General features: G+C 46.3%; 1 long non-coding RNA gene across 1 annotated transcript; it reads left to right on the top strand.

Moving 5' to 3' along the window:
- The first annotated feature begins 2163 nt into the window (after positions 1–2163).
- LOC309369387 lies at positions 2164–16230 on the top strand. Its single transcript, XR_014168079.1, has 3 exons — positions 2164–2220; positions 2925–3057; positions 15651–16230. It is a non-coding gene; the product is annotated as an uncharacterized lncRNA (long non-coding RNA).
- Positions 16231–17958: the final 1728 nt, after the last annotated feature.

The raw sequence follows: 17958 nt of genomic DNA, 5'->3' as shown, positions 1-17958 counted from the left end.
GGCGGTCACAAGATCTCAGGGTAGTGTGTGTGTGTGTGTGTGTGTGTGTGTGTGTGACCTTGTTCAGACTGAGGAACATATTCTCTTTGGGGGCACCCTACCCTTGGGATATAATCATTTGAACTGTAGAATTGGAAGGGACTCCAAGGGTTATTTATGTTACCATAAAGCACCAATGCGGCAGCAAGCAAAGGCTGTAGCAGCTCAGTCAGCTGCTTGTGGCTGGAAAGCCAGACAGGATGTTTGTGACTGTTGCCATGGGGAAAAAGGGGCAGTCCATTCTGTACTGAGCACCGGATGTTAGCTCAGTGTGTGTGTCATATGACCCGTACTGGAAGTACATGGGTGGAGTTTTATTCTTACTGCTGTTGAGTGCAGACATGTTTCTCTGTACTGATGTAAGAGACAGAAATAAAGGATGTAAATAGATTTCTGTCTGCTTCTTCCCCCTCCCTGGGGATGCCAAAGGGGAGAGAGAAGGAACGGTGTGTTCTTCTCACACTTCTGGGAAGAATCGCGAGACCTCGCCTGCTTATCTGCCGGGAGTAGCAGCGGGGAGGTCGACAAGGAATATCTGCCGGTGCCTACGCTGTGGCACATTCCTCTGGCCCAGGCAGAATTCCAACAATCTAGTCCAAACCCCTGCAATTCAGGAATCACCACTAAAGAAACTCTGACAGATGGTCATCGCTCCCATGAGATGTGTTGGATGGCTTTACAAAAAGGGAGAGAAATTCATGGCGGAAAGGGCTATCAATGGCTACTAGCCACAATATTCCAGTGCCAGGCCAAGATCAGCCAGCCCTTATGGAAGGAAGAAGCTTCAGCCAAAGAAGATAAAGAAGAGGAAAAGAAGAATATTGCCAAAATAAATCACTGAACTATGCAGGACATATTATTCCCCCCAAAAAAGGACAATTGCTCAATGCCTATTTTTCAAGCTTTGTCTATAGACTTTTACATTAGTATATCTTGTAAAAGTCACTTGTAATAAGATGAAGAAGGTTTTAAAATTGGATTGTTAAGTGTATAAGGTTTTATGGACATGTGTAAACAAGTATATTATAAGGGAACCAAGAGGGGGAGTGGAGGAAAGACAACCAAATAAAATAGAAATAATTACGGTTTAATATGTTTATGATTTTTTTTCTGTTTTGTTGTTGTTATTTTTGGAAAATCAATAAATTGTTATCAAAGCAACAACAATATTCCCATGCCAGTTGCATGGAACTGCAAGTGGGACAAGCACTACTGCATATATTAAACGCACATTGCATGTGCCTCAACCTACCAACGAACTGGAGTGTTACAGCAGGTTGAAGGGCCCTATCTCATTTGCATTGGTTAATGCAATCAGATATAAAGTTTACAACCACATAACAATAAAAATCACATATTCATTCTGCTTCAAAAGCTGAATCTCATAGCTTTATCCCACACCCTCTGGACGATTTATGCTTTGCATGATTGTACAGGAATGAAAAGTTCAGTAGATGAGCCCTGATATTTCCCTTCTTGGAAGATGCAAAGCTGCAAAGGTGCTTGCTACATGTGCTTCCAACACACACATTCACAATTATGCCATTATCCACAGAGCTTCTAAAGGTGGATCTAGGAAATGGAAGAAAAAATTCATGGGGACACATCTCTATCATTATCTTAGTTGCACAAGAATAATTCAGTATGTGTGGTACATAACAAGGAGCTCAGAATAAAGCAGAAGAAGTGCCCTGAAACTGGATATTCCTGCCCACAGAGGCTAAGCAGATGCCCACAGAAAACCTACATGGAGCCAGTGAAGGCATGGGTGCCAACTCCTAGAGGCCCAGCTCATTTGGTCCCCCCAATATTGTTTTGGGGGTCCAGATTCCCCCCACATGTTCAATAAAATTGGGGGTGGAGGAGGCCAAGAGAGGAGCCAAGTGAGATGCAGTTTCAGTGGCTGGCTCCTTTTCCTGCCCCAGAGGGGATGGAGGGGGGGGGAGCAGCCCCAAGCTAGTGGTGGTGGAAGGAGGAGGAAGAGGCCAAGTGTCAGAGAGAAGGAGCTGCTCGCCATTGAAGCCACATTGCCCCCATGTTCTGCTCCACCCCTGGCTCCTCCTGATGTCCTGACATCACGACGCAATGTTGTGCATCACGTGCTGACATCATGCGTGTGACTTTGGCCGACCCAGTCTCCTTTACAAGTTGGCACTTCTGAGTGAAGGCTAGTCTATTCAGGTAAATGGGGCCTCACTAATCTCGGTCTGGTGGCAGACCCCAACCTGCCTGCCTTCTTACAGACATCCAGCCCAGAGAGTGGCAATAGGCAATTGTCAGGGAACGTGCGGAGGAGGGCTGCACCAATGAGGAATGGTGGGCGCCTCTCCCTGCTCTTGCTCAGGATCCTGAATCTTCACAGGAGCAGTGGGACAGTATAGATTTGGAACAGTGGTTCGCAGAGGGACACACTTCAGATGACTGAAGTTGGGAAGAACTGGGTGGGGAACAGCTTGGAGGAGGAGACCTGGGAGAGATAGAATTAACAGACTCCCTTTCGCTGGAAAGCATCCATCCGCTCAGCCCAAGGTCAAGGAGAGTAGATAAGGTGGCTGCACAGAAAGCCCAATGGTTGTGAGATCGGGTTGCAAGATGCAGAAGTGATGGAAGTGATGTGGTTGACTAGGGGGGAAATGGGTGGAATCCTGAATTGGGAGCACCTTCATTCCTAGAATTGGATTCTTTGTTCTCTCGCTATGATCATAAAATTTATAACTGGTAAGAGACACCTTTCGCTTTATTTTGCTTATCTACTGCCAAAGGGGTGGGGGAGGAAGCCAGGTCTCTGAAGCCCAGCATGTATATTCACTCACTCACTCACTCACTCACTCACTCACTCACTCATAAAGACAGTCAGTTACTCAGTCTTTATTGCTTCACCATAGGTCACCGTGGAAAACAGTAAGTAGAATGAAACCTGCACTTTCGAACTCCCTGCCCACCCCCTTTTTCTGCATAGTTTTTGGTGCCTGCTAAAAATTGTTTCTTTGAGGAAGCCCACCCAGATAAATCTGACAGGTATTTTAATATGTAATCTTATTTTATAATGTGTGTGTGTGTGTGTGTGTGTGTGTGTGTGTGTAGCTTGGTTTATAGGTCACATTGATGTTTAGAGGTTTTTGATGATTAAGTGGTATATAAATCCCTTTAAACAAGCCAGCTGTTCTCAACCTGTGGGTCCCCAGATGTTGTTGGACCACGACTCCCATCATCGCTGAGCTCTGGCCTTACTAGTTAGGGGTGATGAGATTTGTAGTTCAACAACATCTGTGGGACCCAAAGGTTGAGAAAGGCTGCCCCAGGCTCTGTGGTTTAGACCACAGCGCCACCCGCGTCACAGATAGATAGATAGATGAATGCAAAGTCCAATGCTGGCTGGCATCCAATGAGAAAAGGCAATCTTTAATGGGTTGTACTTTGTAGCTTTCAATACCGAGGACTAAATAAATACTCGAACTGTTGAAAATAATGCAAGGAGATTCTGAATGATGCCTGGGAGGTGAGAAGACAAAAAGAAAATCCTGCAAGCAAGTAACAGCAGGAAAAGCAACAATCAACTGTACCTCTTGCTGCCAAAGTGAAAATTGAATCTCTCCAAGTCCTAGAAATCCACATGTCTAACCCATAGCCAGAAAAGCCACAACTGCTGTCACACTGCAGGCATATCTGTATCCGAGACTTAAAACAGGCTTCAAATGCATTAGCCAAGCCTACAGAATCCTGGAGAAAGTAGATCCGGAAAGGGGTCTGTGTCAGAATTTATCAGTAGCCCTCCCCCTTTCATTCCCCTGAGGAGCAGAATGGACAATGTTTTGAGCCAGAAATGGGGGGAAATACCTCTCAGCTAAGAGATGGAAATTGCAAGACTGGGAGGATAAACATACCCCATCTACTATGCCTTAGTCTGAACCATCTCACAACCCTGTCTAGCATTTGAATGCATGGCATATATATATATATATATATATATGCAGGTTTTGGTGTCCTCGGGTGTCTTCCCGTGTAAAAGTTGGGGTGTCTAGGCGACGTTTCGACGAGGTCTCACTCGTCATCTTCAGGCTGGTGCTTTCGGCTTCTTGTTACTGGAACAGAGCAGGATCTCAGTGTTTGAGTTCCTATAAATACTGTTGAGGGGGTGTGGTGTATAGCCTCCAATGTTCTGGGCAGAGAGGAAGTTCCCAGGCTAGTGTGCCTTTTCTTCTTTTGTTCCTTAATTACTTGAGGGATATCTTGAGTGATTTCTTGAGTGATATCCTGAGTACCACTTAGGTGGGTCATTAGGTGTGGATTAGTTGCTAAAGTCTTTGTGTCTTGACCTCTTGAACTTTGTGAAGAGTTTTTCTGAGAAGATGGCTGTACTGCACTTAGTTGTGCTCTGGCTTGGCTTCGTGTATAGGGGCGAGCTGTGGTTTTGTGGCCTGTGTCAGCCAGATCTGTGTAGGGATTGCAGGGGGGTGCAGCATCCGGAGGTGCCACCATGGTTTGGCTACTGGATGGTGTCTGTAATTTATCTGTGGAGAGGGTCTGGGTTTGGGTCTGGTGTGGTTGATTGGTGATAGCGTTCTGTGTGCCTCTGGATCTGGTGTCAGTTTTTGTGGGGAGGGCTAATTTCCAGATGTCTGGCAAGCGGGATGTGTCGTCACGCTTGTTCATGTTGTGAGGGTGTTTCTCTATCTCGATGGCTTCCATGATTATTCTCTTGTGGTGATGTTCCATGTTAAAGAGCAATTTGGAATCTGCAAAATTAATTTCGTGTCCTGTTTCTTTCATGTGTTGGAAAAGAGAGGAAGTTTTTTCTTCTTTTTTGACGGCATTCTTGTGTTCTGCGATACGTGCATTTATTCGTCTGTTTGTTTGTCCAATGTACGTGGCTGGGCAGACTTTGCAGGGTATTTCATAGACCCCTTGGTTTTCCAACTGGATTTTATCCTTGGGGTTTCTGAGGATATTGGCTATTTTTTGGTTGGTGCAAAAGGCTGTTTTGATATTGTGTTTATGGAGGATTTTGCTAATTTTATCTGTAGTGCCCTTGATATAAGGAGGGCCATGCCATTGTTTTCTTCTGTGTCTTGGTTTTTGGGGGGTGTTTCTTTTTGGATTAGCTTCGTAACCCTGTTTTGCTGGTATCCATTGGCAATTAACACATTTGAGAGATTCTGTAACTCAGTTGTCAAGTGGTCTTTGTCAGCCAGGCGTTTGGTTCTGGAGATGAGAGTCTTGGCTACGGAGTTTATTTGTGCAGGGTGGTGGTGTGATTGTGCATGTAAGTAGCGGTTGGTGTGTGTTTTTTCCGGTAGATAGTGTGTCCTAGGGAGCCATCAGGTTTTTTGTAGATTAGGACGTCAAGGAAGGGAAGTTGGTTGTTGGCTTCTATTTCCATAGTGAATTGTATTTTGGGGTGTAGGCTGTTGAGATGTGTGAGGAAGCTATCCAGTTTTTCCTTCCCGTGTGGCCAAATTACAAAGGTGTCGTCAACATATCTGAGCCAAAGTTTGGGTTTGTGTTCTGACTTGTCTAAAGCATTGGTTTCAAAGTGTTCCATGTACAGGTTTGCGATGACCGGTGAGAGGGGTGATCCCATAGGTGCTCCTTCTATCTGTTTGTATCTTTGTCCATTGTGGATGAAGTACGTGTTGGTTAGGCAGTGGTTGGTCAGGTCCAAGATGTATTCGGGGGGATTGTATTTGTTTTGAATGGCTGTCAAGGCTTCATTAATGGGCACTTGTGTGAAGAGAGATACAACATCGAAGCTCACAAGTAGGTCATTAGGATGTAGGTTTTGCTTCTTTATTGTTTCTATGAACTGGAAGGAGTTTGGAACGTGTGAAGAGATGGATTCTGCATAGGGCTGAAGTTGCTTGGCGAGAAATTTAGCGAGATTTTGTAGAGGTGAGCCTATGGAGCTGACTATTGGTCTGAGTGGTGTTCCTTCTTTGTGTATCTTGGGGAGGCCGTAGAGTTTGGGGCATCTGGATGATTTTTCTCTGGGGATGATTCTTAGCTGGATTTCTTCACTGATAGGAGAGGCTTTTATTTTGGATTTGGTGGTTTTTTCCAGATAGGTGGTGGGATCTGTTTTTATAGGTTGGTAGGTAGGATCTTGGAGTAGGTTTGATAGTTTTGCTTGGTAGTCCGATGTGTTCATCACAACAGTGGCATTACCTTTGTCTGCTGGGAGAATGATTATGTTGTTGTCTTTCCTCAGGTTGGTGAGTGCTTTCTGTTCTTCTTTGTGTAAATTGCTTCTGGGTGGTTTGCTGGAGCAGAGGATGTTGGTGACTTCAAGTCTGATTTTATTGGCTTCATCTGGGTTGATTTTATATATATATATATATATATATATATATATATATATATATATATGCATCAATCTCATTTCAAAACCTATCTGGACATGCATTTTATTTATCATTTGTTGAATTTGTATCCTGAACAAGGGGGACAAACAGATGCACAATTTAAAAGCAGAAACAATGCAAGTAAATATTCTAAAATAGCAATAATAGCCGGAAAAGAATTGCCGTTAAAAGCATCCAGAAGCAGTTATGGTTAAAAACATTTCCCCATCCAATGATCACAGGTTTGCTAGGAACAGGATCCTTCAGCCAAGTGCCTAAGTAAACAGGAAAGTTATCAAATTCCTCCTAAAAGTTCGTAAAGGTTGAGCTAGGCGACCCTCCCTAGGGGCGGCATTCCACAACCAGAGACTGCTTACATTAACCTATGCATCTATATTAGGGTTTTATTGTCAATACCAGCTGGTGCTGTTTTTATTCTCCCCATCTTTCTTCCTTTTTTTTTGGTTATATTTGCAAATAAAATATTTTTTTTTTAAAAAAAAAACCAGCAACGAGAGAAAATGATTCAAAATAAAATGTTTCCATGCAACATTAGCTAGGTATTCTCAGTGAGATGTTTGGGGGGATGAGGGAGAAACGAACACCTCACCTGTTTTCCAGATGTTTCTCTCCTGGTGCACACTGTTAGCGCACACCCAGCGACGGAGCTGCATGCTTTATTTATTTCATTTTTTAACAATACGCATCGCCCACGTGTTTGGTATAGGCACAAAAAGCACAACCCAAACCGCTGCCGACCAAAGCTTAAAATAACAACCGCATGTAGTAAAATAGGCTGTCAAATGAACCAAAAGGCCATCGATCAAGCTAAGCAGTTAAAGAGAATGGGACAGATCAGCAGAGAATCCCTTTGCAAAGTTCAGGAATGGTAAGAAAGGTCTGCTCCAGTCGTTCCCCCTAAGTCAGAGGAGGGGAACTGTTTCTCAGCCCAAAATGACCCTTCCGGGGAACTGCATGCAGAGGAGAAATTAAGGCAGCCAGATTGGCTCCCTCACACTGGGGCTGAGCCAAGGATTGTGCAGCAGGGCACCACAAGAAGAAGAGAGTTTGGATTTGATATCCCACTTTATCACTACCCAAAGGAGTCTCAAAGCGGCTAACATTCTCCTTTCCCTTCCTCCCCTACAACAAACACTCTGTGAGGTGAGTGAGGCTGAGAGACTTCAAAGAAGTGTGACTAGCCCAAGGTCACCCAGCAGCTGCATGCGGAGGAGCGGGGAAGCGAACCCGGTTCACCAGATTACGAGTCTACCGCTCTTAACCACTACACCACAATAATAATGTAGCGCAGGGCTCAGCAACCTTCCTCAGTCATGGGCCAGTCTACTGTCCCTCAGACCATGTGGTGGGCCGGACTATATTTTTTTGGGGAAAATGGACGAATTCCTATAACCCGGAGATGCATTTTAAATAAAAGCACACATTGTACTCATGTAAAAACACCAGGCAGACCCCACAAATAACCCAGAGGTGCATTCTAAATAAAAGGACACATTCTGCTCGTGTAAAAACACCAGGCAGGCCCCACAAATAACCCAGAGATGCATTTCGAATAAAAGGACACATTCTATTCATGTAAAAACACACTGATTCTCGGACCGTCCGTGGGCTGGATTTAGAAGGCGATTGGGCCGCATCCAGCCCCTCGACCTTAGGTTGCCTACCTCTGATGTAGCGCATGCGCAGAACGGAAGGCGAGAAGTGCCCCAATTTTGGGCTCTCACAGGGCGCCGCTGAAATTTGAAAGACCCAAGTCCACCCCTGTTGCAAGTGTCACCTGGAGCGATATTAGCACCAACCTGAAGCATCCTTGACCTTGCCCCACTGCCACCGGGAAGATGCTCCCCACCCTCTCTGCATCATGGCAAAGGAGGTTTATGATAGAGGACAACCATTTCGCACGATGTTTGCAAGAAACCATCACAAGACTCAGCACGGAGAACACACTCAGCAAAGAAATCAAGGCAGCCTCCGAGAAGCCGAGCGCAGAGACACTTTCAAAAAGCACAAAGTCACGGGACGGTGGCATTTTTAGAAAAGCAAGTTAATCATTCCAGTACCTTAATTAGCACCTTCCTTCAACATCCACGAAGAAGTGAGGAAACTGTTTTGCAGAGAAATAAAGGGTATCCATCCTAGAAATGAAACAGCATTAAAACAGTTATTAGAATTCGGAAGGATTCAGTTCATTTTGCACAATATTAAAGTTAAAATGCCAAGACAAATGACTCATTCCTCCTCATAAGGGAAAAAAAATGTAGGAAAGTTTTGAGATTTTATTGTCTTCATAATTGCACATTTCCATATATTACTGAAAGCTTGCTTTCTCCTCTGGTCCAAGCATCTTGGAGCCAACAGATTACACGGTCAGCAGATTCAAATGCTAAAGTTTGTCTATGGATTGTGCCACCGTAGGCTGCAGATAGGAGATTAATTATTGGAAGACTTCCCCTTGTCGGGGGGAAACTCTCCACATGGAGAAAAAGAGCCTGTGAGGAGAAAATCATATGTGGCACCCTGCTGGAAAGTGAAAAATATGGGCAGGCTGTTCGGTTTCCATATAGCCAGCACCCTTCTCCCTACTATTTAGAGAAATACAATCTAAAGCAATTTATTTTATTTAGATTATTTGTAGGCCACCCTTTGCACAAGCCACAAGGATGTTTGCAGCTGACAGATTAAAATCTATGAAAGCCATGAAATAATACAACCTTTTTTAAAGAAGCAGATAACATTTCACTAAATAAAGGTAACCAATAGCAGCTGCATAAGTGATCAAGTTTCCTCCTGCCGAAAAACAAGTTTCTTAACTAACCACCTAAAACTGTAGAGAGATGGGGCCAGACACATCTCCGTAGGGAGGGAGATCCACATGTAAGGGGCCACCACTGAAAAGGCCCTTTCCTGGGACCCTACAACACATACAGTCGTACCTTGGTTCTTGAATTTAATCCGTTCCGGGAGTCGGTTCGACTCCCGAAACGGTACGAAAACCAAGACACAGCTTCTGATGGGCTGCAGGAGTTTCCTGCAGCCAATTGGAAGCCGCGGAAGCCACTTTGGACGTTCGGCTTCCAAAAAAAAAATGTTCACAAACACACACTTCCGGGTTTGCAACGTTCGGTAGCTGATTTGTTTGACAGCTAAGGCGTTCGACTACCAAGGTACCACTGTGTTTCGCAGTGAGAAGGAAGTACCCGGAGGGCAACGTCTGCTGATCTTAGGGCACAGGGAAGTTGGACATAACATAACTTGCTGCATGTAATGGAAAATTACAGAATGCAACGGGACTTGTTTCCTAATAATAATAATAATAATAATAATAATAATAGTAATAAATTTTTATTTATACCCCGCCCTCCCCGGCCAGAGCCAGGCTCAGGGTGGCTTACACCAGTAAAATTACAATAAAAACATAATGGGGGGAACCAATTTAAAATACAGGTTAAAATACAATTTAAAAAGCAGCCTCATTTTTAATAGCCCATAGATCAAAACCGTAAGAGGAGGGAAACATAAGGGTCAGACTGAGTCCAAATCAAAGGCCAGGCGGAACAGCTCTGTCTTGCAGGCCCTGCAGAAAGATGTCAGGTCCCGCAGGGCCCTAGTCTCTTGTGACAGAGCGTTCCACCAAGTCGGGGCCAGTACTGAAAAGGCCTGGCCCTAGTTGAGACCAATCTAACCACCTTGTGACTTGGGACCTCCAAAATGTTGTCATTTGTGGACCTTGAGGTCCTCTGCAGGCCATACCAGGAGAGGCGGTCCTGTAGGTACATGGGTCCTAGGCCGCATAGGGCTTTAAAGGTGAAAACCAGCACCTTAAACCTGACCCTACACTCCACCGGGAGCCAGTGCAGTTGGTAAAGCACTGGATGAATGTGATCCCGTGGCAAGGACCCCATAAGGAGCCTCACTGCGGCATTATGCACCCACTGGAGTTTCTGGGTCAGCTTCAAGGGCAGCCCTGCGTAGAGGCTAGAAAGGGTTTTTAGCTATGCCTTTGCTACGATGGCTGCTGCAAGCAAATTTCATGCCTAAGATCAGAAGGAAAGGCCCTTCTATGAGACCCTCACCTAGGCTGGAAGCATAGCTAGTGGGACAAAAAGGAGGGAGTTGCACCTCGATTATGCAGCACCATGCCCTGCTAAGTGGAACATTGCTAGCTGCCCTTCTGCTGTAGCAGGAGCTGTATTTATGGGCAGCATCGTAACTAATGTCTCCCTTTAATGGCAGGCATCACCTTCTCCTGTCACTTTGCAGAGACACAGGGAAACAAATAAGCCTTGGGAATAAAGCTGATATTCTATCAGGTGGTAATAGGCTTAAGCGTTCGCCCTTCCAGAGCCTCGGACTCGGTGCCTGCCCCCGTCGCTCTTAAAAATGCTTTAATCAGTGCTAAAGTCTTTCCAGACAATGCAGCTCCTTCTGCAGAGCAACATGTTTGGAGATGCTGGGGACTGAAATTAGAATCGTCTGCATGTATGGGAGATGCTTGGCTTCCAAGCTATGGCCTTTCAATGTACAGAAGGACATAAGGAGCTGAACCAAACAATTGGTCCCCTTGTTCTGGTCTATACCAGGAGTGGGGAAGCTGTGATTTCTTCCCCAGAAGTTACTGGACTCCATCTCCCATCAGCCCAAGCAAGTGACGGAGCTGGGTCAGATGCGGGTCAGCACAGCAGATCCAGAGTTCGACAGGGTAGTTAATTCTTTGTTCTAGAAACCGGCATACAACTCAACAATGCTTCCCAGTAGGATTTGTCCCCATTGAGCAGTTGCCAGGCCTGATGGTCTCCACCCTCTACTTCCTCTAGGTCTCCTTCTCTGCTGGATGTTTCTCAAGCGGCCTCAAACTATGTCGGAGCACCTGTAATCTCTGTTGTGCCCTACTCATTGCCCTGCATGTCCTTGGGGCCAAGCAGTGAAGAGAGCTTGTCGCAGTAGGAGAGACAGACTCCTGGGATTCTCCTGCAGCTTCTTCCTGCCCCCTCTGCTTCAGCCTCTGAGTCTGAGCTGCTCCCTGTCGCAGGCTCTGCTTGCTCACTAAAGCCTGTTGCTTTTTCAGCACCCAACCAATCCTCCCTGCATTCTCCCTTTGACCTCTCCTCAATGTCCCACCACCAATCCCCAAGCTCTGAACCTTCCTCCTCTGGGGCTTCCCTTGAGGGTTCCCTGGTTGGTACCTCCCACCACTCCTTGTCATCTAGCTAGTCCCTGACATGGACCGCTGAGGAGGACTGCATTGAGGAGGAATGGTGGGAGTCTTCCCCTCCCCCTGCTCCTGATCAGAGGGACATATCAGTGGTTTGCAGAGGGACATAGTTCAGAAGGCAGAAGCTGGGAAATACTGGATGGGGAACAGCTTGGAAAAGAAGCACTGGGAGAGAGAGGGTTAACAGATCCACTGTCTCTGGAAAGCATTCCTCCACCCAGCCCAAGGACAAGAAGAGCTGATAAGGTGGCGGAACAGAGAGCACAGAGCATGAGCTCAGGTTACAAGATGCAGTAGTAACTAGGGAGGAAGTGGGTGGTACCCTTAATTGGGAGCACCACCATTCCTAGGAAATTGATTCTTTGTTATCTTGCTGTGATCATTAAAGTTTCTAACTGATAAGAAGACTCCTTTTCCTTTGTTTTGCTTACCTACTGCCAAGGGGGACGGAGAAGGAAGCCGATTCCCTGAAGCCTGACACAGCAAGATTATCCAATGGACCTTCTGCATGCCAAGCACAGGCTCTGCCACTGAGCTTATAACACTTCCCCTAAGATGCCAGAACAAGGGTGGAAAGTGTTGTGAAGTCAGCTAATTGTGTGGCAACTCTATCCAGTAAGGCCAAAGAAAGATGGCGGCTGCAAGACAACTCCCATCCCCCCTGCCAATGGCAGGTTGGAAGGCCACCCCTGTTACTTGGCCCCCACTCTTGTCCATACTGGGTAAAATCCCAAAGAACATAGCAAAGGCTGTGAGTGCAACTTATGAGCTTATCGTGGGTCCCATCTCCCTTTTCTTGTACATTATACAGCAGGCAAACGGCACACCAGCACTAACAATGGCAAAGGAATGACAAACTGTCTGAAAGAATCACCGGCTACAATTTGCAATGGCGACGTTTGTCACTGTAGCTTTGCAGTTTGTCCTTCACACTTTAGGACACAGGGCTACGTGCCTTGTGTGAGGAGCTAAAGGGAAGCTTGCGGAGCGATGGCAGTGAAGAGGACTTGTGGCTGTGAACCAAAGGACTGGGACTCGCCTTCCGACCAAACTACAGTAGTACCTCAGGTTAAGTACTTAATTGGTTCCGGAGGTCCATTCTTAACCTGAAACTGTTCTTAACCTGAAGCACCACTTTAGCTAATGGGGCCTCCTGCTGCCACCACGCCGCCAGAGCACGATTTCTGTTCTCATCCTGAAGCAAAGTTCTTAACCCGAGGTACTATTTCTGGGTTAGCGGAGTCTGTAACCTGAAGCGTCTGTAACCTGAAGCATATGTAACCTGAGGTACCACTGTATTCAGAATCACAGCACTTTTGAGACCAGCACATTGTGTGTGTGAAGATATCATCAATAACTTCACTGGAGCAAGGCAAAAATGTGTCCCTCAATTTTCTCCCTCTTCCCATAATACAAGATATCTGGGGCATCCAGTAAAGTGAAAGGTTGCAAGATCTAGGACAGATAAAGAACTTCTTCCCACAGTGCATAGTTAAACTAAAGAGTATAAATATAAGGTGGGGGAGAAGAGAGACGGTGGTAAGATTACATTCTTTTACTGAGTGTATGTGTGGGGTTTTTGTGTCAGTGTCACTTGGGTGGGTTCTCTTTCTATTCATTAATTATTTTTCCTCAGCAGTGGGGGGGGGGGGCAGGGCATGGTTGATTGTAGTGGTTGAGAGCCAGTGTGGTGTAGTGGTTAAGAGCGATAGACTCGTAATCTGGTGAACCGGGTTCACGTCTCCGCTCCTCCACATGCAGCTGCTGGGTGACCTTGGGCTAGTCACACTTCTCTGAAGTCTCTCAGCCCCACTCACCTCACAGAGTGTTTGTTGTGGGGGAGGAAGGGAAAGGAGAATGTTAGCCGCTTTGAGATTCCTTCGGGTAGTGATAAAGCGGGATATCAAACCCAAACTCTTCTTTAGTTGACTGCAGTGAGTGTTGATTTCTACCTCAGCTGTCGGAGGCAATATGCCTCTAATTCCCCTTTGCTGGGAAACACAAGTAGGGAGAGGGCTGTTGCTCTCAGATCCTGTTTGTGGGCTTCAGGTAGGCCAGTGGTTTTCAACCAGTGTGCCATGGCACCCTGGGATGCCTTGAATGATGGTGGGGGGGGGGGGGGGGGTGCCGCGAGCAACACTGGCCTCTGTCCCCCTTTCCTTCCCTCCCTCCTCTGAAGCCCTCTCTCATCTCTGCCTCCCAAAGGCTTGCACAGCTGTTTGCTGCAGCAGCCCTGGGTTCAAGCTCCCCAGATGAATGGTGCCACCGTGGTGTTGGCTGCCAGGAGCTGAGGTGGACTTGGGGTAAACAAACAAATGGGTAATGGATGCCGGGCAGGCCCTGGCCTTTCTTGTGCTTGCTGTGTGCAAGGCCTGCCTAGGGTCAGGTGCTGAAGGGGAACCTTCTGGCTGCCACCGCCTCCCAAGGTAAAGTGCTGGCCTCACGTTCACCGTTGGCCAGTCTCCCTTGGGCCACTAAGGCTGGGGGCATCCACTTCCCAGGCCCTTGTGGGGCAGTGTGAGGAGGCACCTCTCTTTGGGACGGGTGGTGGTGGCTCAAAGGCCAGGGGTGGCAGCAGCGGCTGACTGGAAGACTCCCAAAGAGAGGGGAGAGGAGGATGAGGGAGCACTCCACAAGGGACCGTGTTTGAAAAAAGGGTGAGAGGCTGCCAGCTCTGCAGGCAAGGGGTGACGTTACTGGGCTCCTGAGCCCCACAGGGGTGCCAAAGAAAGAATGCAGTTGCTCAAGGGAGCTGTGGAGTCAAAAAGCTTGAAAACCTCTGCCAGAGGTATCTGGTTGGCCGCTGAGAGAGCTGGATGCTGATCTAAGATGGGGCACTGGATTGATCCAGTAGACCATTCTTATATACAGTGGACGCTCGGGTTGCGAACATGATCTGTGCAGGAGGCATGTTCGCAACCTGCAGCATTCGCAACCCGCAACCCGTGCGTCTGTGCACGCACAGGTCACAATTTGGCGTTTCTGCGCATGCGCAAGCACCAAAACCAGGAATAATAAATAAATAAATTCTTATTTATACCCCGCCCTCCCCAGCCAAGACCGGGCTCAAGGCGGCTAACAACCAATAATAAAAACGAGTTGATTAAAATGCAATTTAAAAGATTAAGATACAACATTAAAACATTAGGATGCAGCCTCTTCACAGGAGGAGAAAGGAAAAAGAAAGAGGGGGAGGGAATCAAACTGATTCTAAGCCAAAGTCCAGGTGGAACAACTCTCTCTTACAGATCCTGCGGAAAGAAATCAGATCCCGCAGGGCCCTGGTCTCAAGAGACAGAGCATTCTACCAGGCCGGAGCCAGTGTTGAGAAGGCCCTGGCTCTGGTTGAGGCTAATCTGACTTCCTTAGGGCCTGGGACCTCTAGGGTGTTGCTATATATGGACCTTAAGGTCCTCCGTGGGGCATACCGGGAGAGGCGGTCCCATAGGTACGAGGGTCCTAGGCCGTGAAGGGCTTTAAAGGTCAAAACCAGCACCTTAAATCTGACCCTGTACTCCACCGGGAGCCAGTGCAGCTGGAAAAGCACTGGGTGAATATGCTCCCATGGCAGAGACCCCATGAGGAGCCTCGCTGCAGCATTCTGCACCCGCTGGAGTTTCTGGGACAGCTTCAAGGGCAGCCCCGCATAGAGCAAATTACAGTAGTCAAGCCTGGAGGTGACTGTCGCATGGATCACTGTGGCCAGGTCGGGGCCGTGCTTCCAGGTTCGGTACAGTGCACAACCTGAAATTGTGTATTCCGAAGCATCTGTAATCCAAGTTATGACTGTGTGTGTATATATATATATATTTGTGAGAAACTCTACACACATTTCATAACTGGGTCTGGTACAACAGATGCCTTGGGTCATTCCAATTCCCTTATCGCAACTATGCCTTATGTTAAATGAATATTCTCCTATTCTATATAAATTATAAAAGGTACAAGTACATTTTTCTTTTCTTTTTTCCTTTTGGTAAGATTAATATGCCAAGCAACTGCAAGCTTCTCCCCTCTTTCCTTTCCTTTTTATTTTATAGGAACTGAGCAATGTATGACTGTGCTGTGAGTGGAACATGACTGTGCTACTAGCAATTCCCCCATCAAAAATTGGAGATGACTGCAATTTGGTAGTGATTCAGGAAAAAAAATCTCCTGGATGGCTGGACAGCTACTTGGATTCTGATCAGCTAATCAATTATCTATCATGTATACAGATAGTGAACTCAGGTGCTGAGTTATGACGGCTGGCTTGCCAAAAGAGAGCTTCTGAGAAAGAAAAGGTGGGTATTAGCAGGTTCGGAGGAAGCTCATGTTTTGCAGAAATACAAAAACCTTAGGAGAAAAGAGCCACAAATAAGAGGGGCAGAAATAAAAGCAGATCATTTAGGACAGAGCATGATCAGTGGTCAGGAGATTGCTGAGTGTCTGTTGCAGGAAGGAATGAAATGGAAAAGCAGGGCAGGGCAGGGAATGGGCTGGAGCATCCTGGAGACAGGCACGACTAGCTGGCTGGAACAGAATGCATCCCATTTTGCAACATTCTATTGTAGTTCCCGCTTGTGTGGAATTATAAAAAGAGCACAAGAAGATCAGACCAAGCTCCTGATCTTTCCAAAGAGGCAGGAAATAGAAGAAAAGTTGGGGGTGGATTGGAGTATGCAAAATCAATGCTTTCATTGAGGATAAACCTATCAATGGGTACTGGATGTGAAGGCTCTGCAATGCTACCAGTGGCGGCAGCAGTAATTCTTCCAAATACCAGTTGCTAGAAACCACAGGGCTCCATGATCACTGCAGATGGTGACAGCAGCCAGAAAATTAAAAGACACCTGCTTCTTGGGAGAAAAGCAATGACAAACCTAGACAGCATCTTAAAAAACAGAGACATCACCTTGCCAACAAAGGTCCGTATAGTTAAAGCTATGGTTTTCCCAGTAGTGATGTATGGAAGTGAGAGCTGGACCATAAAGAAGGCTGATCGCCGAAGAATGGATGCTTTTGAATTATGGTGCTGGAGGAGACTCTTGAGAGTCCCATGGACTGCAAGAAGATCAAACCAATCCATTCTTAAGGAAATCAGCCCTGAGTGCTCACTGGAAGGACAGATCGTGAAGCTGAGGCTCCAATACTTTGGCCATCTCATGAGAAGAGAAGACTCCCTGGAAAAGACCCTGATGTTGGGAAAGATGGAGGGCACAAGGAGAAGGGGATGACAGAGGACAAGATGGTTGGACAGTGTTCTCGAAGCTACCAGCATGAGTGTGACCAAACTGCAGGAGGCAGTGGAAGACAGGAGTGCCTGACGTGCTCTGGTCCATGGGGTCACGAAGAGTTGGACACGACAAAACGACTAAACAACAACAAAGGAACCACAGTAGAGCAGAGGGAGCTGTTTGAGGGCTTCCCAGAGGCATCTGTTTGGCCACTGGGAGAACAGGATGGTGGACCAGATGGGCCACTGGTCTGATCCAGCAAGCTCTTCTTACATTCTTATAAAAAGGGCACTGAATGCTATGGGAATGTTCAGGGAGGCAGGAGAGCATATATTGTTTAATAATATCCTTCCTGAAGCATTTCTGTTAGGGATTGTAGGACAAGACATGCCAAGGAAAACAAATAATTTATTGACGTATGCCACAACAGCAGCAAGAGTCTTGATAGCACAAGGATGGAAGAATGAGGAAACCCCGACGAAGGAACAGTGGCATGAGAAACTGATGAGCTACGCAGAATTGGCTAAACTGACATGCAAACTGCGAGATAAGGACAACTGTGACTTCAAAGAAGAATGGGAACTTTTTTACAAATTACTTAAAAAGACAACAAAATGAATTGGACTCCTTGGCAGGTTTTGAATAAACATACACAAATTTATTGATTGATAACATGGTAGATAGGTAATATAAGGATTTATACAATTTTATAATATGCAGAGAATAGCATGTGTTGAGAAATCAGAGAGAGGAGCTGAGGAAAGTCTGGGGGGGAGAGGGAGGGTTTGATGAGGAGGTGGAGGGAAAAGGGGGAAATAATGAGTAAGATATGTTTTTGATACTTTGTTATGTTGAAATTGCTAATAAAACACTTAAATAATAATAATAATATCCTTCCTAACTTGCGTTAGCAAGTTCCTTTACTTACCAGAGTTCATACCCCTTTTAAACACACAGCAGCTAGCTTGTTGCAAGCTTGTTTAAGCTTCTCAACACAGTGGACCCCCTGGATATCAATTTAATTCATTCTGAGGGTCTTTCTGCGCATGCCCGAGCAGCGAAACCCAGAGAAATACTTCCGGGTTTCCCGTTTTCGCAACCCGAAGTTTGCGTTACTCAAGAGTAAGGTAAC

This window comes from Podarcis melisellensis, assembly GCF_964234715.1.
Source record: "Podarcis melisellensis genome assembly, chromosome: 4".
Classification (NCBI taxonomy): domain Eukaryota; kingdom Metazoa; phylum Chordata; class Lepidosauria; order Squamata; family Lacertidae; genus Podarcis; species Podarcis melisellensis.
The sequence above is the reverse complement of the archived record's forward strand: the minus strand, read 5'-3'. Positions and strand labels throughout refer to the sequence as shown.